At 33.6% G+C, this 27,985-nt stretch overlaps 1 protein-coding gene across 18 annotated transcripts in view; it reads right to left on the bottom strand.

The window, feature by feature from the left end:
• LOC127069924 (TWiK family of potassium channels protein 18-like) overlaps positions 1-27,985 on the bottom strand; it is a 209,708-nt gene that overhangs the window by 56,152 nt on the left and 125,571 nt on the right. The window contains exon 1 of one of the 18 annotated variants that reach the window (XM_051007669.1): positions 6,728-7,357. The exons of the other annotated variants lie outside the window; for them this stretch is intronic. The gene's annotated coding sequence lies outside the window, so the exon portion shown is untranslated. Of the gene's footprint in view, positions 1-6,727; positions 7,358-27,985 lie in introns of those variants that run through there. 18 annotated transcript variants of the gene reach the window in all.

Below are 27,985 nucleotides of genomic sequence, written 5' to 3'. Positions count from 1 at the left end.
AAGAAACAAAATAACAAACAAATGAGATATTATAATAATAACAAGTTTCTTAATGTACAATATAGAACGTATACATACATACATACATACATACATACATACGTACATAGAAATATATGAAAGTTGGAATGGAGTTTTCTTGAAAAAGAATTTTCTATGTGTATCCGAATGTAATTTATATTATCACGAGTATCACCCGAGATAATGAGAAGAGGATGGAAGAGAAGAGAATAGGATCGTACGAAATTCGTATCTCCCCTTTGCATTAACGTTTATGGTACTGGTGGGATATAGAGGAAGTACGAAAAGGTCGGTCGCGTAAAGTGATATACTGAAATTCCGTCACGTCCCTTTTCGTTCCCCAAACTCCCTTGGTCGTTCGCTCGCTCGCATTATTGTACTTTCATTCGCAAAAATGGAGAAATAAAGTTTGACTTTCGGTATATTGTCCGGTCGCCATCATCGCTGTTTTAATCAACTTCATTTAAAAGTGACTCGTAAAAAAATTATATCTCGGGCAATTAATCGTTGATGCTTAAGCCTTCTTTTTTCAAAAAATTTTTTTCTCTTTTTTTATTTTTTTTTTTTTTTATCAACATGTTCATTCGATTGATTCTCGACGCGAGTGGAAGTATCCAACGAAATCGTCCTTTTCGATTACAATTTCGCTTTCTTTTTTTAATCGTTACAGAAAGAATATAAAAGTTTTTTGTTCTCGTTTTTGTTTTATTTTTGTTCTCTTTATTAAAGGACGAATCGACGAGAAATATCTGTCATAAGGAATATCGTTGAAAAACGTTTGATAACCATCGGCAACTTTCGACCTGTGCCATTTACAAAATCCACGCTATGGTGAACGACAAAGGACAAAAATCCTTTGTGAAAAGCGTCTCGGATTCAAATCTCTCTTGACGTCTCTGACAAGTCCCAAGCATTGAATCATTCGTGCTACTCAGAAAGAAGTTGGAGATTCGAAGCTGAGACTTCAACCCATCTTCCCCCTCCCACCCCTTCATACATGAATTTATGTATGGATAAAATCTTTTAGACGATATCTTTCTATCCGTTACGAGTCTTTCTTAACTTGGATTGGTTTGTATCGTTGTTCTTGCAACGTGAATTTTTAAGAAGTCACCATCGAAAAGAAATTGTAAATGTTATCTTAAATTTCTTCTATCTTCTTTCTCTATCATTCCTTTCCTCTCTTTGCTATCATTAAATCGTACAAATTATTATAATAATCGACACGATGCTTTTTTGATTGATCGTCAACCATTCTGTTTACCAATTCCTTATTATCTTTTCTATTCTCGCGATCGACAATGATCGTCGATCATGTTTTCTATGCACAGAAAGAATTCAGCTGATTTTCCTTCTTAAGTGAACGGGAAGAAGAAAAAATGAAGAAAAGAGGAACGAGAAGGACAGAAAAAATTCAAGAAAAAAGAGGAAAGCAAAGGAGCAAAAAAAAAAAAAAAAAGAAAAAGAAAAGAAAAGCCGATAGAAGTTCTTTCCAACGATTTCCCAAAGGATCTTCCTCGATAATTCAACGTCCTTGTCGTCCCTACCGGAATTCAAGAGTGTCTTGCTTAAAGCATAGAAAGTATTACGCGAAACATCAGTTATCTTCTTTTACTTTAATTTGTACCTTTTTTTTTCTCTCTCTCTCTCTCTCTCTGTCTTTATCTTTCTTTAAGAAAACTCTACAAGTTCTTCTCTCTCCGTCATTCCTTCTTTCTCATTCTCTCTTTCTATCCCTCTCGTTTCTTTCTCTCTTTGACAGAAAGTATCAATTAGTATACAATACCCGAGATAAATACGATACTTAACACGTCAGAAGAAAAGAAAACGAGAGAGGAGAATCTCGAAGAAGACCGCAGAAAGAAATCAGCGTTGGATGTTCACCTAGCATCGTTTCTCTTCTTAATTCGCGTTGAAGAGATCGTCCAAGGAAGCGTCTAGTTGTCTCCAGAAGATTTACAACCAAGCTGCCTGGCTGCTTGGACGGAAGAACACATAGTTAGTATAAAGAAAGAAGGAAAGAAAGAAAGGAAGAAAAAGAGAGAGATAAAGATGTAGAGAGAGAGAGAGAGAGAGAGAGAGCTTGATGACCTAGTTTCGAATGAAAGAGCCAATGGTGTTTAGAATAGACAAATCGTTCCTGTTGATTTCATCACACCATTTACACTTTTCTATAGGTTTACGTAAAAGCTATAAAATATTATCTTACAAATATATATATATATATATACATACATACAGAGTGAATCAATAAGTAAATTAATATCATACTTGTTATAACGTAGAAAAATGTTATATACAAAATTTGTATGACACGAAAAGTGACGTAAGATAGTGTAAATATTTTTTTTACTTGTATCGAAGATGACCTTGAAAATTTGCATAGGTCTTCGCATTTGTATGTAACACCTTTTTATATTATAACAAATGGCGGAGATATTTAACGTGCTGATAGTTATTGGTTCACTGTATACACATATATACATACATATATATATATACATATATATATATATGCATCTTTCATAGGAATGTACGTATACACGCACAAGCGGAAGTTGCACGCATACGAAGAGAAATTGGTTCACATTGGGTAGTACTAACTCGACGTTAATTTATTGCTTCTCGTGATCGATCGGTATTCTCGATCAGTCGACGCGTATTCGCCTGGAAAGAAACACTTCCATAGGTACAGGACAAACTACCCCTCGATCATAAATCGAATCTACGTATGTATATACCTATCTACTCTACGTAGATATAACCTATGTATATAATGTGAGCGAGCTTGCAAGTGGCACACTGTAAACGTTGTTAACGTATTATCCAATATCCTTTCTCTACGTTTTATATTTCTGCGTTCTCTTTTCCTTCAAAAAAAAAAAAAAAGAATGAAAAAACAAAAAAAAAAAGAAAAGAAAAGAGAAGAGAAGAGAGAAAAAGAGGAAAAAAAAAGTCTCACGAGAATATTTGACATCTTGAAAATAGTTATACCCATAAAAATCGTATTTACGTATGTACGTGTTTGCGAAATATACTAATACATTTTAAGATACTTTTATTATAGATATATACATACATACGTATATACGTATGTACATATTGAAAGTTGATCGACAGAAAATTTGCTTTCCAATACAAATTCGATTACACGTAGTGCCGTTTTAAGTTTCTTTTTAATCTTTCTTTCTCTCTCTCACCTCTTGTAATCTTCAATGAATGTTCTCTCTCTCTCTCTCTCTCTCTCTCTCTCTCTCTCTCTCTTTCGATATCTTGCTCGCGTTCGCACTTTCCCGGTCGAGAAAATCAGAAATATCATAAAGATTCGCCGGTTTACGTAGAACTCGCTCAGCCCGTATTTCATCTCGGGAATCTTCTTTCGTGAAGATTGCCTGGTAGTAGCTTCGTCGACGTTACGAACGAAGAGCGTGAAGAGAGGAGGAGTAGGAGGAGGAGAATGAGGATGAGTATGAGGAGGAGGAGGAGAAGGATGAGAAGGAAGGTGGTGAAAGAGGAGGGTAGGTTCGTACATTAGCATTTATAACCAATTCTCAGCAAGAATCGGGAGATAACCGGTAAACCGGAAAACTCGGTTACATTCGACGACGAGGATGACGATAAGGGGGTGGAAAAGGAGAAAGAAGAAGAAGAAGAAGAAGAAGAAGAAGAAGAAGAAAAAGAAGAAAGGAAATAGGAAGAAGCTTTATGACAGTAGTATAAAAAAAAAAGTGAGAGAAGGTGACTGCAAAATTGCTATGAAAGAAAAAGAAAGAAAGAAAGAAAGAGAGAGATAGAAAAGAGAAAATATAAAAAGATGAAAATGAAGAAGAAGAAGAAGAAGAAGAAGAAGCAAGTGGTTGGGATAGAAGAAGATAAGAAATGGTAGAAGAGTCAGAGGAACGAGTAGTAGTAGCTAGCTGAAATGCAATTTTTCCGTTCGGAGCTTTTACCCCAGCGAATCGGCGTACGTACCGCCCTACTGAGAACCACCTGTGCTCGTCTCAGCGACTTTTAAATTCGTACCATTGTCGGGTCTATTTGCTGAAAAATGTTTATTCAATTCCCGTTTACCGCCACTGCAAGATATTTACTCGCTCGTTTTTGCAACCTCGTGCATTCCCTCCTCCATCTTCTTTCTTTCTTTCTCTTTCTTTCTTTCTCTCTCTCTCTCTTTCATTCTCTCTCAGTCTCTCTATTTCTCTCTCTTTTTCTTTCTTTTCTTGGTCCCTTCTTCCAAACCATTCCGTACTAGCAATGGGAATTGAATGAGGCCGAGATGCGAGGAATAAGGACGTAGAAAATTTCTCTACGCAAAGAGAACCGTGCTAAATCTCTCGTGGCGTGAATCAACCTTGGATAAGGATTAAAATAACTTTAGTTATTCGAAAGAAAGAGAAAAGAGAGAGAGAGAGAGAGAGAGAGAGAGAGAAAGGGAGGGAGAGAGAGAGAGAGAGAGAGAGAGAGAGAAACGAAAAATGAAAAAAAATACGGTCATTTCTATTTTCGTTTTTTCTTCTTTCTCCCTTGTTCTCAACTGAGAAAAATCCTTTTTTCGTCTGACTTCCTTCCTTCGTTTCTTCGAAAAGAAAAGAAAAAAAAAGGAATAATAAAAAAAGAGTAAAAATAGATGACGGAGCACGATCTTTTTTCTTTCTTTTTTTTTTTAATACTCATGCACGAGAATACAAGCTTTTTCGTTTCGTAAAGATCATTCTCAAGCACGATCATGGAAAATGATTAAAATATCTATCGAATAATAATAATAACAATAATATATATATATTAATTAATAATCGTTTCTATATTTTCAATAGATGCAACGTATGCATTATACCAAATAACAACGTACATATGTATAAAGCGAAATGAGAATGAATATAAGCGTGTAACTCATTACGAAGAAAAAAATGTATACACATACATACATACACATACACACACACATATATATATATATATCAGCCGATCAAAATTAATATTTCTTCGGAGTACGTTGCACTCGGCGCGCGGGTTGGTTGCTTGGTTGGTTGGTTGGTTGGTTGGTTGGTTGGTTGGATGGTACGGGAAGGTTTCGAGCAATATCGAAATGCGATATTTGCGCTAAAATTTACCGTTAGCAGTATCGCGTTATCATCTAGGCGATTGCGCACACGCGTTCAACGGGAATTAAATTCAAAGAGTTATCGTTCTTTTTTCTTTTTTCCCCCCTCTTTACTTTCGTCCTTTTTCCCTATTTTCTGCAAAACGTCGAAAATATTTATGTCGACAATGGTAGATACTCGTTATGTAGTGTAACTGTGCTGTCCACGATGTTATAATAAATATGTCTAGAAGATAATAAAATCTGATGAGAGAGAGAGAGAGAGAGAGAGAGAGAGAGAGAGAGAGAGAGAGAGAGAGAGAGAGAGAGAGATAGATAACGTTTTATCGCCAGTCAAAATTTTGTTACGTTTTTGCACGGGTGTTTTAAAAGGATTCGTTCAATAAACAAATTTCGGTATACGTCAGTCTTTCAAAGTTATTTAAATAAATTTAGACGGATTATAAAATCGAAAGTGGTCAAGAAAAATAAAAAGAAATATATATATATATATACATATGTGCGTGTGTGTGTATACAAAAGGGTAGAAGGATAAGTGAGCATAAAACGAAGCATTGGCTACAGCTGTGAGATCTAATATTTACCAGTAGGCAAAGAACGCGTGCTGCAACGTAAGTAGAAAAGGGAAAGGTATCTGGAAACTGGTCAGTCGAATAGAAATTTATTTTCTCAAAGTTTCGGTCACCGAAATTTGAATCCTTGTAAAAAGTATAAACGACATATAATCTCGTAAGTCTCGGCCAACAGAATGGAGAGATTAAAGTTTTCTTTTTTTTTCTTTTCTTTTCTTTTTTTTTTCTTTTAGCCCTCCTCTTGTTCTCTTTCTTTTCCTTTCTCTTTTTTTCTTTTTTTGCTTTCTTCTTTCAGAGTACGATTTTGCTTGTTAACGTAGACCACGAGTTTTCTCTCGTTCCTCTATTTCTCGGAGATTTTCACGAGTATGAAGTAAAGGAGTCTCACAGTTTTTGCCATTTACGAAACTTTCTCTCTCTCTCTCTCTCTTTCTTTCTTTCTTTTTTTTTCATCTTTTTATACCATATAAGCCGTTGACCAAGAACTGAAAGGATTCTAGAATGACGTCTCCTTTAACCACAGCGTGTTTCTAGCTCGGCGCGGAGAGTTAGCGACACGATTTTATGTTACTTGAAACGTAACAGGGCTCGAACACGTATGTAGCTACCACGAGTAAATGGAATTAAACGTTGGAAAATGTGATACATACATATATATATACATATGTATACATATATATACTATGATGTGCTTCCTAGATGAAAGTTACATCGAGAAAGAGAGAGAGAGAGAGAGAGAGAGAGAGAGAAAGAGAAATAGAAAGAGCCAACATTAACCACGAGATTTCGAACGAGTTAAAAATTCCAAGGCAAACGTAGCTTTTATAAATAAATAAATAAATAAGTAAGTAAACAAAATTTTTGTTTTCCCTCGCGTATAAAAAAAATATCCATCGATTTTCCTTTATCATAGAATAACGATACTACATAAATACGAGAATATCAATAAGAAAAATTTGTATCAATGAAAAATCCTAATTCTATCGTAAGATAAAACAATCCTTGATTATAATTTCCTATATAGCTTACTTACCAAAGTGGTTATTATCGACGATAAATGTAAACTTTAATGTAAAATATCTATGGTGTTTTCCACGGGCTTTGTATTAGTGGTAAACGAGAACGAACAACGCTTCTATCGGGGTTAAATGAACTTCCCACTTTCCTTCGTTCACCCCTGCGGCTATCGTCCAATTCCTATCCACATTGGCAGCACCACACGTTGCTCGTTCGCTAGTCAGACGTTAATTTCTGGTGTAAACATAATACTAGTTATACTGCAGATTGGCTAACGCGACGTTGCATTACGCTCGATGTCTAGCATCGAGCCAAACCTCTCTCTCTCTCTCTCTCTTTGGTCGGATCGTAATTGCTTTGGTTGCAGCAACCCACGAGAAGAGTCGACGAGCCAAATTCGGTTCATTAGAGCCCGCCTATGCTCAATTATCGACCCGATATGACAATAATTTGCTTTCCTTCTCTACCAAACTCACTTCTCGATACAACATAGGAACTTCCTCTTCTCTTCTATTCAAACGATAGCTCGAGCCTTTCGGAATATACGAAATTAATCGAACGATCTCTCGATTCCACGAGCTGTCCATCGATTCTCTTCTCCTTTACTGTCTTTCTCTTTGTCATAGTTCATTTCTTTGCGATGTATACTCGCGTACAAGTTCGTTTGTCAGTTGGCGCCTCTTCCTCGTATTATCCGAAATACAACATTGAAATTAACCATATATATATATACATATATATATGCAAGCAAATGTATACGGAGTTCCTTCATTAGCGCCAAGTAAGCTAAATTACATGCTCAGGATCAAACACACCGTCTACAACCGATGCAATTTCTGCTTCTCTGCCTATCTCTCTTTGTATCACTCTACTGTGCATTCTCTTTCTCTCTCTATCTGTCTGTCTATCTCTCTCTATCCTTCTAGCTGCCAGACATCCTCGGATGAATTATTCAAGTTTGCTAATTCGGACGGAAAAGACCTAACCTTCGTCATTGATTTGTATTCCAAACGGGGAACGCGATTTCGACGTCGATGGGTTTCTCAAAAAACAAAACGAGCAAGAAAAACAAAGGCTAAAAAGTATTCAATTTCACAACATTCACAAAAAAAAAAAGAAAAAACAACTTGTAAATATATAAAGTACGAGCAAACAATCGCAAAACTTTTTTCTTTTCCTTTTTTTATTTTGTTTTATTATTTATTTTTTTTTTCCGAAAAATGTGAGTTAACGCTACTACGCCGTATGTATGTACGTACGTACGTTTTCAAGATATTTTTGAAACATCCTGTACGTCTATATACATCCTCTATACCCGTGATTGACACACATCAAACCCATAAAAATATAGTAATACTTCGTACAGAATCTACAACAGATTTTCCCACGAACTTTCTATTTCTTTCTCACCCCGGCCCACTTCCACCATTTCCATTTACGTTTAACGCTTACCAAAGTGAGCTATTTTCCTTATCGAAAGTATTGAAAATTTTCGTGAAATATTTGGAAAGTTTATCGGAAGATGTTTACCGTTAACATCGACAACGCACAATCGTTCTCTTCACTTCGACAGTTCTTTCTTTCTATATATATATATATACATCTTTCTCTTTTTATTCTTCTTCATCGTGCACCCTTTTTCTCTTTCTTTCTCTCTCTCTCTCTCTTTCTCTCTCTTTCTCTAACAGCCCTGTAAAACTTTATTTTTACCCTCGCTTCGCTTTATAAAAAGCTTTGGTAGAACGAAAGAGAGGTAAAGAGAGAGATAGAGATAAAGAGAGAGAGAGAGAGAGAGAGAGAGAGAGAAAGAGAGAGGAAGGAACGTTCTAAGGATAAAATGTATAATATCGCGGAACACAAAGGATAGAAGGGAGATAATCATGTTAACGTACCATTAATGAGTGGTTTACTTGCGTCAGAGGTGGGCCAGGTTTAAAAGACATCAAACTCGTTGCTCGCGTATTAAAGATAATGGCGTGTTTTTAATGAGCTTTCGATAAATAGAAAAAAGGAAAGAAAGAGAAAATAAAAGAAAAAAAAAATATATATAGGAAGGAAGGAAGGAAGGATATAAAGTGTTTATCAAGCGTTTTTACACTGGATAAATGAGATACTGGAATATCATTAATGTAGATTAAAATTATCTACGACGTCGATGTAATATAATGGATCGTTTGCATTCCGTAAATAAATGCGTTCGTAATATTTTCCCTATTAAAATGTATTTATATCAAAATTTATATGAAATTTTCTTTCAACGGCAACCGCGTTTAGAAAGAACGAAGGCGATAGAAATAATAAAAGAAAATGAAATCAATGCTCTATTTACCTTTTCTTCTTCTTCTTCTATTTTTTCTTTTCTTTTCTTTTTTCTTTTCTCTCTTTTTTCTTTCTTTTTCTTCTTTTTCTTCTCCAAGGAGAAAATCGTCTTGAATTCCGGTTGTTATTGGAAAAGATCGGAAGAGAGAATTCTCTCCTTCGATCTCTCTCTCTCTCTCTTTCTTTCTCTTTCTCTTTCTTTCAGCAATACTCGGAAGATTAATTTCATCTGCTAACTTCTTATTTCTATTTAAAAGCGCTTATTGTTGAGAGTTCAAAAGGGAAGGTAGTGAACGATAATCGAAGTACACAGAGCAACGTAGAAGGCTATTCATAAATTTATAAAGAGTAAGATAAATTAATCTACGAAGAATTTCCAGAAACATTATACATGTAATTACAGTATCGTATCAAAATACTTATGTCAATTTGATGAACGAAAAGGAACGAACGAACATACGAATGAAAATAATATTGTCAAGATCAAAAATAATTGAATGGTCCTTTAATCGAGATGAAGTATCCTTTTTTTAGGATCGAATTATAACGTTCGATGGTAACATTATCGTTGAACAGTTTGAAAAGAGAGCTTATCGTTGGTGTGTTGAATAAAAAAAAAAAAAATAGAGAGAGAGAGAGAAAAAAGAGGGAAAAAAAAGAAAAATTTCCTAGAAAAAAATGGTCACAGTTAAACCGTGTCAGATGGCACACGTTGTTACTTTATCGAATATAGTTATATTACATTCTATAGTAAAGGCATTCCGTGGTTGGATAATGCTTTCCATGTAGGTATGAAGTTACAAGCGTTGTAACTTTATACAGGAGTAGGTGGTTACGTTATGCGTACTTCATTACTCGTGTATTCGTATAGGGAAGTTATAGAAATACATACATATATATATATATATATATATATATATATATATATATATATATGCAGTCACGTAAACGTATACCCACGTATAGGGGTGCGACAGGGGTGCAAGCGAATGTATTATCCTTGCTGAGAAATATAAATATTATTTGCGTACGTGGCTGCTACGTTGGCGGCGTAACAACGACAACGGTCCCATGCAAATTGTCACGCCACGAAATGACAAATTAACGGCCTTGCCTGATTCATACGAGACACTGATTAATTGCCATTTACTTGCAAATTTCGTGAACGCGTTTACACGATCTGCGGGTAACTATTCGCACCACCGTATAGATATTTATTCTTTCGATTATAGTTCATTTTCGTTCGTTCTTTCGTTTTACTCGTAAAACACATTTTTTTTCTTCTCTTTTCTTCTTTCCTTTTTTTTTTTTATTTCTTTTTTTACTCTTTCCTTTGTTCCTCTTCCTCTCGTTCTTCATAATTTTTCGCATTAATTATCATCCAAGGGTATCTTATGATAATATCTTTATCGCGTCACACAGGTTGACGAATGATACCTCTTAATGTTAAGTTAAACAATCGAGAAGAGAAGGGTGGTATCAGTCTTCTAAACGAAGCCATTAATTAATCCCCTTTGCAAACGGGGTTGATAGCCTCGTATTCTAATAACGATATCCCGTTAGGAGAAATATTAGTATTTCATAATTGTACCTTTACCCTCTTTTCTTGATTATTTCTGATTAGCATTTCAACTCGTTCAACTCGATCGTAACAATTCTCAGATCTTTTCAACGATTATATTTATTAATGATGATATAATGATAATATCATTAATAATCAATGTAATAACATTCGAATTAGTTTAATAAAAATAGTAATAAATATAATAAACAATTAATGATAATATAATTAAAAAAGAGAGAAATAGAAAAGATTTGTATTACCTAAAGGAAATAAAATCTTGTTTTTCATTATTTTCCATTATTTCTTCTTCGCGATCTCACTTTCGCACGTGCATCAGTACCTTTATATCTAAGATAGTAGTAGCTGAACTATTCAACCTCTTGTTTTCTCTTATCTAACAAAAGATATTCTACACCATGAAACAGGTATGAGTAGGGTATACCCTTTCCTGCTGGCGTAAACGTAAGTCTATTAAACGGTTCGACGATCCTGGAGGTTGAACATGATCCGGTAACGTCGACAACGAACTTCTACGAAAGTTCTATGACACTGAAACGAAACTTTTGTCCTCCAGGACTTCGAGTATCTCTACTACTCTTTCCTAAAAACTTCCTTTTCGTCCTTTTATTACATCTTCCTTTTTCCTTATTCCCCTAATAAAGATATTTCGACAACGATATATAAAATAAGAAGATAATTAGGTCGTTCGTTTAACGTTGACTTTATTAATTATTAATTCGTAAATCAAAATATCGTTTCGAATCGAATAATCACATTTTAGCAATTATTATTCAAAACTCTCCAACCCTTCTGATTATTTTTCACGGGTTTACAAGCAATCGTTTATAACCAATTACGATGAATATATTCGAACGTTAAGCAATTATCGTTGGTGATAATTGGAAACTCTCGGTGTACTTCGTACAAATAGTTTTGTCCGAAATTTACGAGATTATCGACAGTTAAATTATATTCCGTACTCGTTTGGAATATTATTTCGTTAAAGGGAATTCAAATTTATGAATCATGCGAGAGAATTCGTAGAAATAGAATAGAACAAAAAAATCCAATCGAAAGGTTCCTTTGTCTGTGTCCGTGTGTGTGTTCTCTAATTACATGATAGAAGGAAAATAATGAAATGATTAGAGAAAGACAAAGAGACACCCTCTCCCTTTCTCACCCCAACGAGTAATATGGGTCAAAGGGAAATGGAAGAGGTTAAGCGGATGAGAACGAGAAAGAGGTCAACCAAAAATATTGCGTTAGAAATGTTAATGAGAGAATGAGAGAATAAGGAAAGATAATATGGAAAGAATAAAAATTGAAGAAATATATGAATAGTGAAAGTATAGAGAAAAATACTTTTTATTCCCTTATTTTAATTCGATCCAACTGGGACCTGAATTAAGCTGATTCTTGAATAAAAAAAATTATCCGAGAGAAATGTTTGTTAACGAAACAAACGTAATTAAACAGAAAGATTAACGCGTTTACTGCACGCATCATACCAATCAGATTTATTTACTATAGGAGTACAGTCCGTATTGGGCAATCAACGTATTTAATGTTCGTACGTATTTTCTCATTCAAATATTAAATAATACTATACGTCTGTATCGTTCTCTATCTACATATCAAATCTTTTTTTATCCCTTCTCTTCCTCACCCTTCCTTCGTTCACTACGTATAATAATTTCTCTTCTTTCATTTTCATCAACGTTTATATTTATTAATTAATATACGATATATAAATTATAGAGTTAGCTATTTGGCAGAAAAACGAATGAGAGAACGATAAATAATGGAAGATTAAAATTGAAAAGGGAAAAGAAAGAGAAGAAAAAAACAATTCAGAATCGTTCGTTCCGAACGTTTTGCAATTTTGAGTTAAATAAAACGATTGATAATCAAGAACGGATCGAATTCTTTATCATGCAAATTGAAAGGTGATATATACGTAGATACGTCCGGGGTAAGCGAGCGAGCGAGCGAGCGAGAGAGAGAGAGAGAGAGAGATAAAACGAAGAGAATTTTAAAAGTTAAATTATATCGTCGAGAGGGACGGTCTACGTAATTATCGTCGAATTTATTAAATCGTGAAAAGAGGGCTAATTATCTAAGGAACGAAAAGAAATGAAAAAAAAAGGTTCGTAATAATAAGAATCGAATAATAATATTTCGAATAAAATGATGAAATATTTAGAATAGAATAGGATTCTTAACTAAAGAGATTCGTCGAAATTAAATCTAAGCGAAATAAATAATTTTTATCTAACGTATGTATATATATATATATATATATATATATACATATACATATATATTGCGTTAGTAAAGAAATTATTTGTCAAAGGGAACGATTGACGATTCTGCGAATTATAATCGTTTTAAACTCGTTACCTCGAAAGTATAAACAAATTGCATTTGTATTTTTCGATTGATGGTAGAAATTTTTTTTCGAGATACGAAAGCAAGAGAAGGACAGCGAGATACGATGCTGGAAGAGAAAAAGAGAGAGAGAGAGAGAGAGAGAGGGGTAGAATAATAAATTACAACTCGATTTTCCGTAAAGCGAAAAGAATTCTTGGCATCGTTTTAACCGTAGCTTACACGACACGGGCTTTTGTAAAAAAGGAGAACGTTGTTTGAGTATGTATGTATGTACCTACGTCTAGGAAAGTAAGTAATGCATTTTTCATCTCTACAGGTACGTGGCGAAAGAAGAAGAAGAAGAAGAAAAAAAGGTATATATATTTAGTATATATATATTCATATACGTGTATATACATATATACATATATATATATGTAAAAGAAAAATGTAACAAAAACCGATTGCATTTTGCGAAACAAAGTAATGCAGCTGCTCCGTTGGCCGAACTATTTCTTCACTTTTTCCTATTATCTTTTTATTTCTATTTTTGTTCTTTTTTTTTTCTAATTACTCCAACCCTTAACTCTTTCCTTCTTGATTTTTTTAATATCGTATTGACCGATTTCGTTAATAAACTTTCATATGCCGATACCGTACAAAGAAATAAGAGATCAAGGGGGAAATAAACGAAGCGTGGCTGGTTGTTTCACGGAATATATCGATGATTGAACCGACCCCATGAAAAAGAGAGGGATCAAAAAGAAAAGAGAGAAAGGAATAAAGAGTAGGAGAGAATGAGAGAAAGAGAGAAGTTCCCTTTTCTATATTCATTTCACGAAACCAAGCAAAAAATGTATTATTTACTTTTTCTCTTCCATATACGAAAGTAAGCTCACCACCCTTCAGCCCATCCCGTCCATTCACTACTGTTCGAATTTCGATGAATAGAATATTTTTCTATTGCAATTTATATCAATTAAATCGAACATACATAGGAGGATATCCAAATTTTCTTTCCTCTCTTTTTCTTTTTTTTTTTTGTTTTCTTTTTCTTCTTCTGCATGTAGAATCTCTTTTCTCTGAATTTTTGTTTTATTTTTATATCTGATTTGTTTATTCTTCTTCTCTTTTTTTTCTTTCGCATAATTCTTTTTTTCTCAATTTTGTATATCTAATTCTTTTTCTTTTTCTCCCATCACATCTAATTTTTCTTTCTTCCTTTTCTTTTTCTATGTATGATAATCGTTTGAAAGGATGTCATCCGTTTTTATCTCTCTTGGGATACATTTATCATATTATTATTATTATTAGTAGTAGTAGTAGTAGTAATAGTAGTAGTGATAGTAGTGATATTAAATTAGTTCACATGGAAACGTCATACGCATGAAATTTTAGGTTCAAAAGTGAATCGACAGCAGGTTATCGCGAAAATCGCGAGAAGTTTCTCGATTACCGACGAGCGCTTGTAACGTCGTTTACTTGATTACTTCTCGTTTAATCGAGACGCCTCTTGTAGAAAGTGATTCTGCCAAATCGCTCGTCCACGTTTATATGCGTACTCGAGAGAGATAGAGAGTTTGAAAGAGAGAGAGAGAGAGAGAGAGAGAGAGAGAGAGAGAGAGAGAGAGAGAGAAAGAGGGTTGCCCGATTAGTCGAGTCGATTTAACTGAATTTCCTTCGATCGAGACTCTCATAAAAAGGAAATAATCTTCTACGGTATTCGAAGCTTTCCAGGTAATAGGATTTTATTTAAAAAAAAAAAAAAAAATGCAAGAAAAAAAACAGCGAGTTTCTTTTTTAAAATTAAAATAAAATGCAATGGGAGATAGAGAAATATTTTGATGAATATATTAAAGAGGTTGGACACTTTATCGTACGTTTAATGTTCCATTATTTTCTTTTCTTTTTTTTTTTTTTAACGATAAAGGAAAGAAAAGATTTTTAAAAAATTCGAGAAATAAATAAGTAAATAAATAAAATAAAAGGAAAATCGTGCAAGAGCTCGTCGTGATCGAAATTCGTCTTAATCGAAAATAGAAAAAAAAAGAACTTTTGAATAAGGGAAAAACGTCGTGACGTTTTACTTTTCATTTCGTTAATTAAATTTCTCATTAGGACTAATTTTCGTTGGAAGGTTGTGTAAAATGTCCATTCGTCACAACTCGAAACGAGACTGCGCTCGCGTCTTGGAAAATTGTCCACGCCGCGAATAACGAATTAAGATAAGAGTCACTTCGTTTTATGCAACGACGACAGCTGATTCTTCTTCTTTCATCTTTGTCGCAACATTCGTTCTGTCTTCGTCTTAGACATTAAACATTTCAGATTACCTTCCTGAAAGTTTACGGTGCGACACTAATTCTTGTACATAAACTTTTCTTTCTCTCTTTCTCTCTCTATCTTTCTTTTTCTTTTTATTTCTACTTTAAAATATAAAAAGCATATATACATATATACGTATGCGCGCGCGTGTGTGTGTTGTAATACAATTTATGATTCTATATTTTACATACATACAAATATTGTAACGCATATACACATATATTGTAATACATATTTATAATTCTATATTGTACAAACAGACATATATATATATATATATAAAACATAGGATGTAATACAGACAAACACACACATACACACGCGTATATTGTAATATGTTTATAACGTAATCATGGAACATAATCATCATACCAAACACAACAAAATATAATTAAACAAAAACTATACATATGCACAGATCTACCTCGTCAAACTTTACTCTCCCGAGAAATAAAACCAAACAAGAACAGAAAAAGAAAGAGAAGAAGAAAGAAAGAAAGAATGAGTAAGAGCGAGATGGAAAGCTAAAGATAGAGATAGACATAGAAAGCTGAAGTCTGCTGTCGAATTTGTAGTACACAGAGATTAATTCGCCTGGGTGGATATTCGAATCGGACTTTGTGGATCCCTTAGACCAATTACACGTTCCTAAGAGGCTGGACTGGGCTGGACATGGAAGAGAGAGACAGAGGAAGGGAGGTAAAGAGAGACAGAGAGAGAGAGATAGACAGTCAGAGAGAGTGTGTGTGTGTGTGTGAGAGAGAGAGAGAGAGAGAGCTTTCCTTGTATTACCGTCGAGTGTATCCTTTGTGCCGGCAACAATACCCCGAGACTCGCCACAGTTATCCAATTGCTGGTCGGATGTTACGGATAATCAAATTACCATATTATTCACCATTTCCTCGTTTTACAGCAACAACGAACGTTGGGCGTCCGTGGCTAACCACACTCTCCTACCGTAATTTAAACTTAATTGGACATTTTCTATATGTAGCTTTACGAATATTGAATACTTTGCTTTTTATTCTTCCTAACCTCCCTCCACGCTCCCAATCCTTTAAACACTTCACATTTCTATCAATGAATAATAGACGTATTCGGTATTTAATGACGATACGGATTATCGTTCAATCGATACAACGGATTCTATCAAATCAATTTCTCGATTATTTTTGTTTTTTTTTTCTTTTTTATAATTCCACATTTTCTTATCGATTGTTTATACGGGCTATCGAAAAAGTTTGAGACCAAAGTATTAGTTAGGTGAAATGGTGAAAGAAAGTTTGTATAATTCTGTTTATACGAAAATGCTTGATCGGAATGATGTTTATGATTTATTGCGATGATTATAAAAATATGTTCGAATTGAATTTTTTTTTCTTTTTGTTTCTTTTTTTTTTTTTTTACTTTTTCTTTTTTTTCGTATAGGTATTATAATCGTCAATGATAGTTATTGTTTACAAAAGATGAACTTCGGGGATGTATCGAAAATGCATTAACTATTATTTCCGATAGAGTTGGATTAATATTTGAAAGAGTTCAGTCGGAAATCATTAATTCGACGAATGGAAACCTGCATTTTTGATAAAGCCAGCATTTTGATAATAAATGATAAATATCTTTAAAAGCATATATCTTTCGAATGAAACATTTTTGAGATATCAAATTTATACGAATTGTTTTCGTCTGTTTGACCTCAATAATAATGCGTGATATAAGTTTGGTCCTAATTGTTTTGGACATTCTGTATACATACATACATACATACATACATACATACATATATATACATCTAAAATATCTCGCATTTATATTGTATGAATAATATCGGAAATGCAATAAAAATATGTTCATATGTGTATATACTCTACGGTCTTTGATTTTCGCAAACAAATATGTGTTATATTATATATACATATAAAAAATTACGAGGACAACGTTTTAACTTCTTTGTGTATTAAAAAAAAAAAAAAAAAAAAAGAAAAAGAGAAAAAGGAGAAAGAGAGAGAGAGAGAGAGAGAGAGAGAGAAAGAGAGAAAAAAAAAGTAAAGAAAAAAGAAGAGAATTGAATTCCCTTTATGCCAGAATAATAATCCTAGTGGATGCTGTGGCATCCTTGATTTTGAGGAAAACCTTGTCGAATAATTAACTCGCCCGACGTTCACTCCTTGCGCTCATTTTTCACGTCGAACTTGTTATCAGTATGCATGCGCGCACGTCCTGTTATCCAGCTTAACAATTCATACAGCTTTAAAAAGTAATTACCTACATAGCGATAGAGGAAGAGAAAAGGGAGGAGTAGGATAGGAGGTAGGAGAGGGGGAAGGGAAGAAGGGTGGGTGGTTAGGAAGATGGGTGGTTGGTAGGGTGGTAAAAAGAGAGGGAGAGAGAGAGAGAGAGAGAGGGTCGAACTTTCGCCTTTGCACCGAGAGAAAGATAGAGAAGAGAAAGGCCGATGAGACGAAGAGGAGAAAGAGTAGGGGGGTGGGTGGGTGGGAGAGAGGGAGGATCTGTTAATTTCTCGCCCGGGACACATAGATTATTAATTCTGCTTAATTGCAACGACCGCTCGCTCGAGGGTTTCGCGATTATAAATATGCGCTTACACGTATAAGTAATTATGCATTCAGCGTAGTTGAGTGTGGCTGGACTGCAAAAAAGAAACGAAAAGGAAAAAGGAGAAAGGAAAAGGGAAACGCAAAGAAAAGAAAAAGAAGAAGGAAAAGAGGAAAAGAAAAAAAAAGAAACAAAAAAAAAGAAACAAAAAAAAAAGAAAGGAAAAAGGACGAAATAAAGGAAAAGGAAATGGAAAAGGAAAAGAAAAAGAAAAGAGAAAGAAAGATGTATAACGAGGCCTTGGACTCATTAACCATGTAGCATGGTTCCGTGTTATCTCGGTATGTTTCACTAACGAGTAGAAAGAAAAAAGAAAACGTATGTCTCTCTATCTCTATTTCTCTATTTCTCTATTTCTCTATTTCTCTATCTTTCTCTCTTTTATGGGTGTATACGCGTTAATCTATATTATGAACAAACTTAAGGGAAATTTTAAGTAGGTTTTTTTTTTTCTTCTTCTACTTCTTCCCTTTTTTTTTTCTTTCTTTTCTTTCTTTATATATGTATATATTTCTACGTATAGATCGAACGATTCCTCTCTTTTTTTCATTCGTACATTTTTTTGTTCTATTATAGTAATATTTATCGTCGTTATTCTATCGTTCGAACGTTTGTTTTTCTTTCTTTCTTTTTCTTTTTTTTTTTATTTATTATTTTATTTTGTTATTGAGATTATTTCAGTAGCAATACTCGTATTAATACTTTTATTTCGTCGACGACGTATTTTAACCGAACTATCCTATGTATCTATCCATTCTACTATCCACTATCCACGAGTATTTTCATATCGATCGAGCGATAAAAATTCAACGAGGAACTCTCATTTGTGCATCCTATCACGCGCGTTCGTGTCTCGTATTCCGCTCGCATCGGCTCATTTAGACCATCCTCGAAAGTTTCTATTGTTCGGAAGGACTTCGATCCTAATATAAGAGACCTTCAAATAGAACGTGTACTATGGGGGCTACGAAAGGGGGAGAGAAAGGATGAGAAACGATTGATCGAAATAAAGAGAGAGAGAGAGAGAGAAAAAGAATGAGATTAAACGAAAGTGGAACCGATACGACAAAGGATATAAACGTTATCTCGAAGGCATACGTTTCTTCGTAAAATAGTAAACGTACGATCATTTTTGTCAGACAAAAGAATCCATGATCATTTCAGCGTGTTTCGTACTCGGTAAATAATACTCGATCCAATCAGAGGTAGTTCCTGTTTCGTAGACCGTACTATGTTTCTAGCGTACATCTATGTTTGCAGGTATCTAAGTATATATATGTATGTACGTATGTATTTATATGTGTGTGTGGTCTTAAGTGCCTACGTACGCAAAAGTTTCCATATAGTCTATTATTTGTAATTGTTAATACGTATACGTTTACGTATGCGTATAAATGTAGATGTGTGAGAATGTACGTGTCCTATGTACGTGATGTGTGTGTGTATATATAGTTGCCCAGTGATAAAGGTATACACATTGATACAAATACGAAGAGAGAATAGTTGGAGAGAATGTGGTGCATTTCATGGTCCACATACCGTGTAACGAATGTTCGGTGCTTTGTGATTTATGCTTTGTTCGCAACTAACCTGTGTATGTCACGACTATAGGTTTCAAGGGATTACGTTTCTAGCTTCTTGATTATGATCGTATACTATACACGCACATAGATTCTAGAGACCGTAGTTATTTCATTTTCATCCTTTCTTGTCTATCCATCCATCTATCTATTCATCCATCCATTCACCTATCCATCCATTCAACTATCTATCTATCTATCTATCTATCTATTTATTATATATTTATCTCTTTTGATGTTATCCATTTTGGTCTATTTTCATTCGATCTTCCTCATTATTTCGTTTGTTCAATTACTGTCAACGCATTTCAATAGATAAATTCATTAATTTTTCATAGGACGTTTATAGATTTTATCAAGAGAAGATATCTGTTAAGATTCTCTATTAAGGTCTTGGGATAATCCTAGTTTTAAATAGCTCCTTAGATCAAGATCCTAGTCTAACCGATGTTGATCTATATAGTAGTAGCTTATTTCGTTTAAGATTTACTCGAAGCTATTGTGAAGCAGCTGGCGTTGTCCTGTGAAATTTGATCTCGAGACGAGGGAAGAAGATTCAGGCCTTTCACCGATGATACTACCCGTTAGCGAACTCCTTAATAATCAGATTCCGAGTTGTAGGTAAGGCGAGGGGAGACTTAAGTTTTAGGGGAAGGGTATATTCCTGGTAATATCGTCGCCTAGCTTATTTTACGTGTAAGAGGATATTGTGTGTGGCTGCCATACGAAGCAACGATGGCACACCATGGAAGTTAACAGGATTGCCAAGAGACAGGAAAGGAGATGTTGTCGAAACTATATATACATATACGTAACATACATATGTATGTATATATGTATGTATTTATATATGGATGATATGTATGTATATATGTATGTATGTATAGACGAAGTATTCAAGACGTTTACTATTATTCTCTTAGATATTCATGAGCGATCTTACTTTTTAAAGAAAAAATTTTCTTCGTCATTTTTTATTTATCGATGACTAAAAAACAGAAAATTTTTCTTCGGCTTATTTAACAAACGAGATGAAAGAAGAAGAAGAAGAAGAAGAAGAAGAAGAAGAAATGGCGAAGAAGCAAACAAAAAAGATTTCAAATAATGAGATTTCTACTTAATCTTGATAATCTTTATTCGTCCAGGACTTTAATTTAGCCGAAAAGATTTCGACTTTTAGATAAGGTTCTCTCTCTCTCTCTCTCTTTCTGTCTGTCTGTCTCTCTCTCTCTCTCTCTCTCGTTGATTTTATTTTACGAAGACGCACCACTATTCCTGATTAAATTTCGTTCCTTTCCATCCCTTATGATTGATCATTACCAACAACAAGATATATCGTAAACTCTTAGGGAACTTCGTTGATTGCTCCTGCGTACCACCTGAGAGACTGCATACGAGAATCTGACACTATACTAGACTAGTAATTCTCCGTGTACGTTACCTAGCAAATCCCTTGGTGGAAACCAAAAGGAAAACTTTTATAATTTAGTATATAACAAATTGCAATTCTCTTTCTCGTCGTTCTACGTTCAATCACTTTTTGTTTAAATGACTTAATAAAATATACAACAACGAATTCGAATATAAATAAGATTGAAACGTTAGAAAATTATAATGATGATGATCATAATAATAATAATAATAATAATAATAATAATAATAATAATAATAATAATAATAATAATAACAATAATAATAAGAATAAGAAGAAAAAGAAGATAAAGAAGAAAATATCATTCACTTAGATTTTTATTATAAGATCGATAAATTTGATTTCTCTGCTAAATTATGATTTCTCTACCCTCTAAGAATTCTCTTTACTTTCATGCAAATTGTTTGTTCAGCTTTCTTTCGCTAGCAGGTTGCCTGCCTCCTTGCCTGCTTCGCATCTTTACGAAACTTCCCTACTCTTACTTCGAGTAAACCATCCCTCTCTCTCTCTCTCTTTTTCGTCCTCTTCTCGAAACTCTTTCGAACTACGGAAAACCGCCTTCCGTGAATTCTTATTGGTCCTAAACGAAGTTTCTACGGCTCGTTGCTCGGAGACCGAGCGACTTTTTCCTACCTACATTTTCTGCTTACGTTTACCTCGAGTTTCAACGTATACTCTGGCCAACTATACTACTTGTGCTCTCTCTCTCTCTCTCTTTCTTTTTCTTCTTCTCCGAGTTGTACGGTAGAAAAAAATTACAAATAAATAGATGCAGAGAGAAAGAGAAAGAGAAAGAGAATGAGAATGAGAGAAAATAAATGTCAAGAGAAAAGAGAATTGTTTTAGAGCTAATGCATGAATACGATCAGGTGGATGTGTAACGAACTGATTTTTTTTTTTTTCAAAAAGAAAGAACAAAAGATAAAAAGAAAGAGTAAGAAGGAATAGTCGTGCGAGAAGGATCGTAGATCAAGAAGAGGATAAGAAAGGATATACTTTTTCTTTATTTCCACGAAAACTTGCAGCAAGTCCTGAGAGAGTTCAACCGCAGCAACAGATAAATCAAAACTGGTCATGAAACTTTTTAAGTGCCTCAAAGTCGTGTTCTGGGAACAGTTGAGGGTGGAGATGCTGCTGCTATTGCTGCTAGTGGTGCTGCTAGTGCTGGTGCTGCTGGTGCTACTGCTGTTACTTGGTGTTTGCTGGTGGCTTAGCTTATTCGACGAGAGAGATCCTTTCAAAGGAAAGAACACGTATGTTGGGAATATGGTGCCGAAAAGTTAGCAAGTATCCACCTGTGAAGGATCGTTGCCCTTCGAATAGAACTTTCAAGTTGGAGTATCTTTGAAATTTATTACCCTTTGGTAATATAGATAAACGATATACGCTAGTAGATTAGTTTTGTTAATCAAATAATTCATATTTAAGATGATCGATCGATCGTAGATCAATTTTTATTATAAATACAATTATCAGTAATTCATTATTAAATAATTATCAATTTATATTTCGTTTATATTCATATTCATATTATTTTATTCGTTTATATTATTCATTTATATTCACTTTTTTATTCGTTTTTATGTTCATTTGTATTTTACGTTCATACGCTATATTTGTATTCATGTATATTCATTTGTATCATACTTAATATCAGATGCGCAAGATATTTCTTTTAATTTTTTCTTCTTCTTCTTCTTCTTCTTTTTTTTTTTTTTTTTAATCGATACGTGTGAATTATTCGTGTTTATAGCACATCATAAATTAGAGGTAAGAATTCCTTTGTGAATAAGGATCAGGGACTAGGAACTTACGTGTCGTTTTTACGCTCTAGTAACTTCTTTTCAAAAACTTTAGCGACGTGCGAGACAGAAAGAGAAAGAGAGAGAGAGAATAACTTTTGTGCGATTAAAGGAAGAAAGGAATTCTCATAATTTCCGAAATCTACTTCGTACTAAGAATTAATTTCACTTATTTCAGATTTCTCTTACGAATCGGTACATTCCAAAAACTTGCATCTATTATCAAAGGACTGAGATAAATATATATGTGTGTGTGTTTGTGTGTGTTAGATCAACAAAGAAAAGAAAGGAGAAAAATTAAAAGTTGACGAAAGAAATTGCGAAGGGAGAATTGGTTGGTTCGTTGTTGAGAATTGAACGAATGTTAAAATGTTAAAATCCTTCGGTGGTTAAAACGAAAGAAGTAGTCAAAGATTCGAGGTAAAATTTAAAATGTAGATTCGGTTAAAATGTCACAACGAGAGACGATTCTCCTCGTTATCGTTTGAATTTTTCAAAGGTAATCTCGCGATCCGATCCCTGAATTCTCATTTTCTTTACGATCGTTTGCCGCCACTCGAACTTAAAGTAAATATATATATACATATATATATATATGTATGTATATATGTATATACATTATATATCGAAGGGTTGTAAACGATCACCGTACCGAAAATTTTCAAGCAACCTTACGAAGGCACCCTTTTCGAGATGTTTAAATTATGATTCGATTCTTTGGAAGCACGAGTTTCGGCAAGTTTTACTTTTACATTTATCGTAGGAGTTTCCCTGCTATATCCAAAGACAAAAGAAAGGAAAGAAGTAGCTAGACAGAAAACGAACTGATTTGAATTTAAAGGACGAAACACCGACGTGCACAGGAAAGAAAAGAAACGCCGGCAAGGATATGATTTTATTCTCGCTGGATATCGCTTTATTTACAATGAAATTTCTCATAGTTTCACGTGTCGTTCGTTTTTCTATGTAAACTTTTCGCTCTCGTATTTTTACTTCTGAAATCGAAAAAAAACGCGAGACAAAGAGAAAAAGAGAAGAGAGAGAGAGAGAGAGAGAGAGAGAGAGAGAGAGAGAGAGAGAGAGAGAGAAAGAAGAAAGAGATAGAGATAAGCAGTTTAAAGAATTCTTTATTTTTTTCTTTTTTTTTTTGCTTTTTCTATCTCTTCATTTCTCTCTCTCTTTCTCTCTCTCTTTCTATTTTTCCAATTGAAAATTGTGTTTCTCGAAAGTTTAAGAAGAAGCGTGACTATCGCTAAGAAAGTAGAAAGAACTTTAAAGAAGGAGAGAGAAAGAAATAGAGACAGAGAGATAAAGAGATAGATAGATAGATAGATAGATAGATAGATAGATAGATAGATAGATAGATAGATAGATAGATAGATAGAAAGAGAGAGAGAGAGAGAGAGAGAGAGAATTCGTTTTCTCTTTTAAAAGCAATCTCTTAAATATACAAGGCATTAAATCGTCACTTTGAAATCGTCGTCGCGAGAAAACTTGGAGTAGTTTGACAAGAGACGGGAATGTCATTTAATTCTCCAATCGAGAAACGACGAGGTTGACTCTTAATCCCTCGCGTTGCCTCGAACTCTCGAACTTTGTTATCTGAACGTTAGAAGAAAATTTATGGTACGTACGTAAATTGGTCTTGGCTGGATTATTCCTCGAAATTATAGTTTGCTTGTTGAACGTGAAATCGATGCACTTGTATAGTCAAAGTGAATGAGTGAGTGAGTAAATAAGATAGATAGATAGATAGATAGATAGATAGATAGATAGATATAGAGAGGTTTTAGATTAAATAAGTTTCTCGTCTCGCTTCGAATAAGTCGATGGTTCGAACACAACTAACCCGTCTAACGTTCGAGCCAATCGTTTTTGATTTTTCGAATCCCGGTTAGATTCGACGAGTTAACCTCGTTTTCGTAAAGATCCCTAGCCCTTTTCCGTTCTAGGATTTTGTGGAACACATTGAACGATGACGACGATGACGATGACGACGATAATCGATATAAAGAGTGAAAGAATATAATATTAGAAGTAACGCGTGCAACCGTACTATCTTTATTACGTACCACAACGTATTCAACTCGCAGACTTTATATTACTCTTACTAGTATTACATGCGGAAAGAGAAAGAAAAAGAGAAAAAGAGAGAGAGAGAGAGAGGGAGAGAGGGAGAGAGAGAGAGAGAGAGAGAGAGAGAGAGAGAGAGAGAGAGAGAGAGAGGAGAGATAGAACAAATCATCTCTCTTTCTCTAATGCACTCTCCCATAAGCTCAGCTCTTTCTCTCTTATTCTATCTTCCTTGAAATTTCAGACTCATTTAGTAGAGACCATAATTTCGGGTACTCGTATTTTCATTCTAGATGCTAACCATGACTCTTTCTACCTATTTCTCTCTCTCTCTCTCTCTCTCTTTATTTATCTATCTATCTATCTTTCTTTCTCTATCTATCTATTTATCTATCCAAGCTAATGATTCTAGCTTAAAAATGGCTGTTGTTCTAGTATGTAAGGAAATTAATCGCCTTTCTTTCTCTCTCTCTCTCTCTTTCTTTCTCTTTTTCTTTTTATCATCCGATTAGTATCGACAAGAGATAACTCCTCCAGAGATTACTCCGTTTTATTTTCATACTAAATCAACGATTTTCTTTTCTTTTCTTTTCTGTTTCGTATCCTCTTTGAGATCTTTGAAAAGAGAAGTTCCATTTATAGAAAACATTTCTCAATTCGTCGTTTACGTTTATGTAAGATAGAAAAAGAGCTGGCAAGGAAATGATCTTTCGTTTCGAATAGAAACACAGAGAAACATATATACAGAGAGACAGATAGAGAGAGAGAGAGAGAGAGAGAGAGAGAGAGAGAGAGAGAGAGAGAGAGAGAGAGAGAGAGAGAGAGAAATAAAAAGTATAATCCTCAGGTTAAAACATTACATTCTTTGATGAATATCGTTGAGATACTCTCAGGGATGTATTCTCTGGATAAATCATAAAGGAAAGCACGATCCATATACTGTGTTATATATAATGCAGTTTTGCGTAAGAATTTCTCTCTGTTATAAAGACTATTCATCACTCTTGGTTTTATAATGATTTAGCGAAAGCAACGTATTAAGCATGTAATCCTTCAACAATTTTGACATGGACGATGTCTATTTTAAAAGACGAAGAATGGGTTTAACGAAGATCATTACTTTTTTTTTTATTTTTTTATTTTTTTGATATTTTTGAAGAGGTTTTAGTTTGATTGGAATTAAAAATCGTTTTGGTATTATTGTTCGATGAAACAAATAATATTGTACGATCTTTTCATTTCGTTTGATTCATTTAATTCATTCATTTGAACAAATGCGTGATGTTTTATACTTGGAAATAGAATTATAATGAATATTTGAATCAATCGTACAATTGTTTGAGTGATGTTTAATGATTTCATTTGAAATAAATCGTACGTGCGATCGTTAGATAGAAATTTTATAGTTTAACAAAGAAAATTGATAAAACGATTTGCATCGATTACTTCGATAGTTGTAGAGTTAGTATTCTCTTGAAATTCGACGAGTAAACGTCGAGTAAACTTTATTCTTTCGTATGGAGAAAATTTAAATCGTCTATATTTAAATTATTTTATTCTTTAAATAATTATGTAATTTTATAATTATTTATGTAATATATATATATATATATATAATTTAATTCGTATCATTTTAATTTATTTAAACAATGTCTAGCTACTGTTAAAAATAAGGTCAATTTATAATATAATTAATTTAATTATATTACAAATTAATAAATAATGTCATTATTACATTAATCATAATATAATAATTTAAATATAATTTATATTTTCCAATATTTTACGTTGTACGATAATCAAATAATACTTAAACAATAATGTATTTTCATAAACATTACATATCTAATAAGACACGTTAAATATAAAACAATCATAATTCAATATTTCATTACAATTAAATCTCAAACACGAGGTTGTTGCCCGTATGTAATGTCAATGAAAACAAACGCTCGATTGGCTTTGATTATTATCGAATCAGTTTTCTTTTACATTTCGACGAGTAAACATCCAAGCACTCTCTTTCCAAACGAGTAAGCTTGAATAATTTATACTATCAATAATTTCATAGCTATTTAAACAATGCATAATGCGTACGGAGTACAACGGATTAATATTTAAACAACAGTTGATTTGTTTAAACATTTCATGCTACGTAACACGCGTAAAATACGAAATAATAAAAAATTAACCTTCCGATAAGCGTTGATATCGGAATCGGCTTAAATTATTTACAGTTTCGACAATAGTATAATTGTTTAAACAATTTACAACGCGCAGACTATAATATATTGATATTTAAACAAAAATTCATTTGTTTAAACATTCCGTAACTCTCGAAACACGCGTTAAATACAAAATAGAATTAAATTAATATGGAAATAGAAGATGCGTGATAGTTTCCAGGTTACGTCAACAAAAACAAATTTCTTATCGATTTTGACTGTATTGAAACAGTTTTCTTTTTTACTTCGTCGAGTAAACACCGAAGCTCTCTCTCTCTCTCTCTTTCTTTTCTAACGAGTAAGTTGAAACGAGTCATATTTTCAAATATTTAAAAATTATTTAAACAAATCGAAATATATGTACGGGAAATATAAGAAAATAATATTTAAACAACAACACGTTCGTTCAAATATTTTGTAGCACGAATAACGGGTTAAATACAATTAAAAATAGAATTAAATTAATATCTAAATAGAATAGAAATTTTGAACGCCTGATAGTTTCCAGGTTACGTCAACAAAAACAAATTTTCAATTGATTTTGTCTGCTATCGAAACAGTTTTCCTTCGTATACGGATGAATAAACATCGAAGTTCTCTCTCTCTCTTTGAACAAACGTGACAATTTCGAAATTAATACTTTTTCTCGTAAGTTTTGATTTATTTAAACGATCTAAAAGTACGCGTAATTAAATGAACGTAATATTTAAACAATAGTAAATTTCATTAAACATTACGCAACTCGAAAGATTCGTGTTAAACATTGAAATAATCAATATTTATTTTCTTTTGGATTTAAATTTCGAACTGGCGGTCGCGTTGGCTACGCGTAATATCAACAAAAACAACCTTTTGACTGACTTTGATGGTTACAGTATCAGTTTCCCTTTGTACTTCGACAAGTACACATCGAAGCTCTCTCAGAACATTTTTACTTGGAGTATCAATGAAAATTTGAAATAAGTATA

Source organism: Vespula vulgaris, chromosome 17 (genome assembly GCF_905475345.1).
Source record: "Vespula vulgaris chromosome 17, iyVesVulg1.1, whole genome shotgun sequence".
Classification (NCBI taxonomy): Eukaryota; Metazoa; Arthropoda; class Insecta; order Hymenoptera; family Vespidae; genus Vespula; species Vespula vulgaris.
Note: the sequence above shows the minus strand (reverse complement) of the source record. Positions and strands in the feature narration are given on the sequence as shown.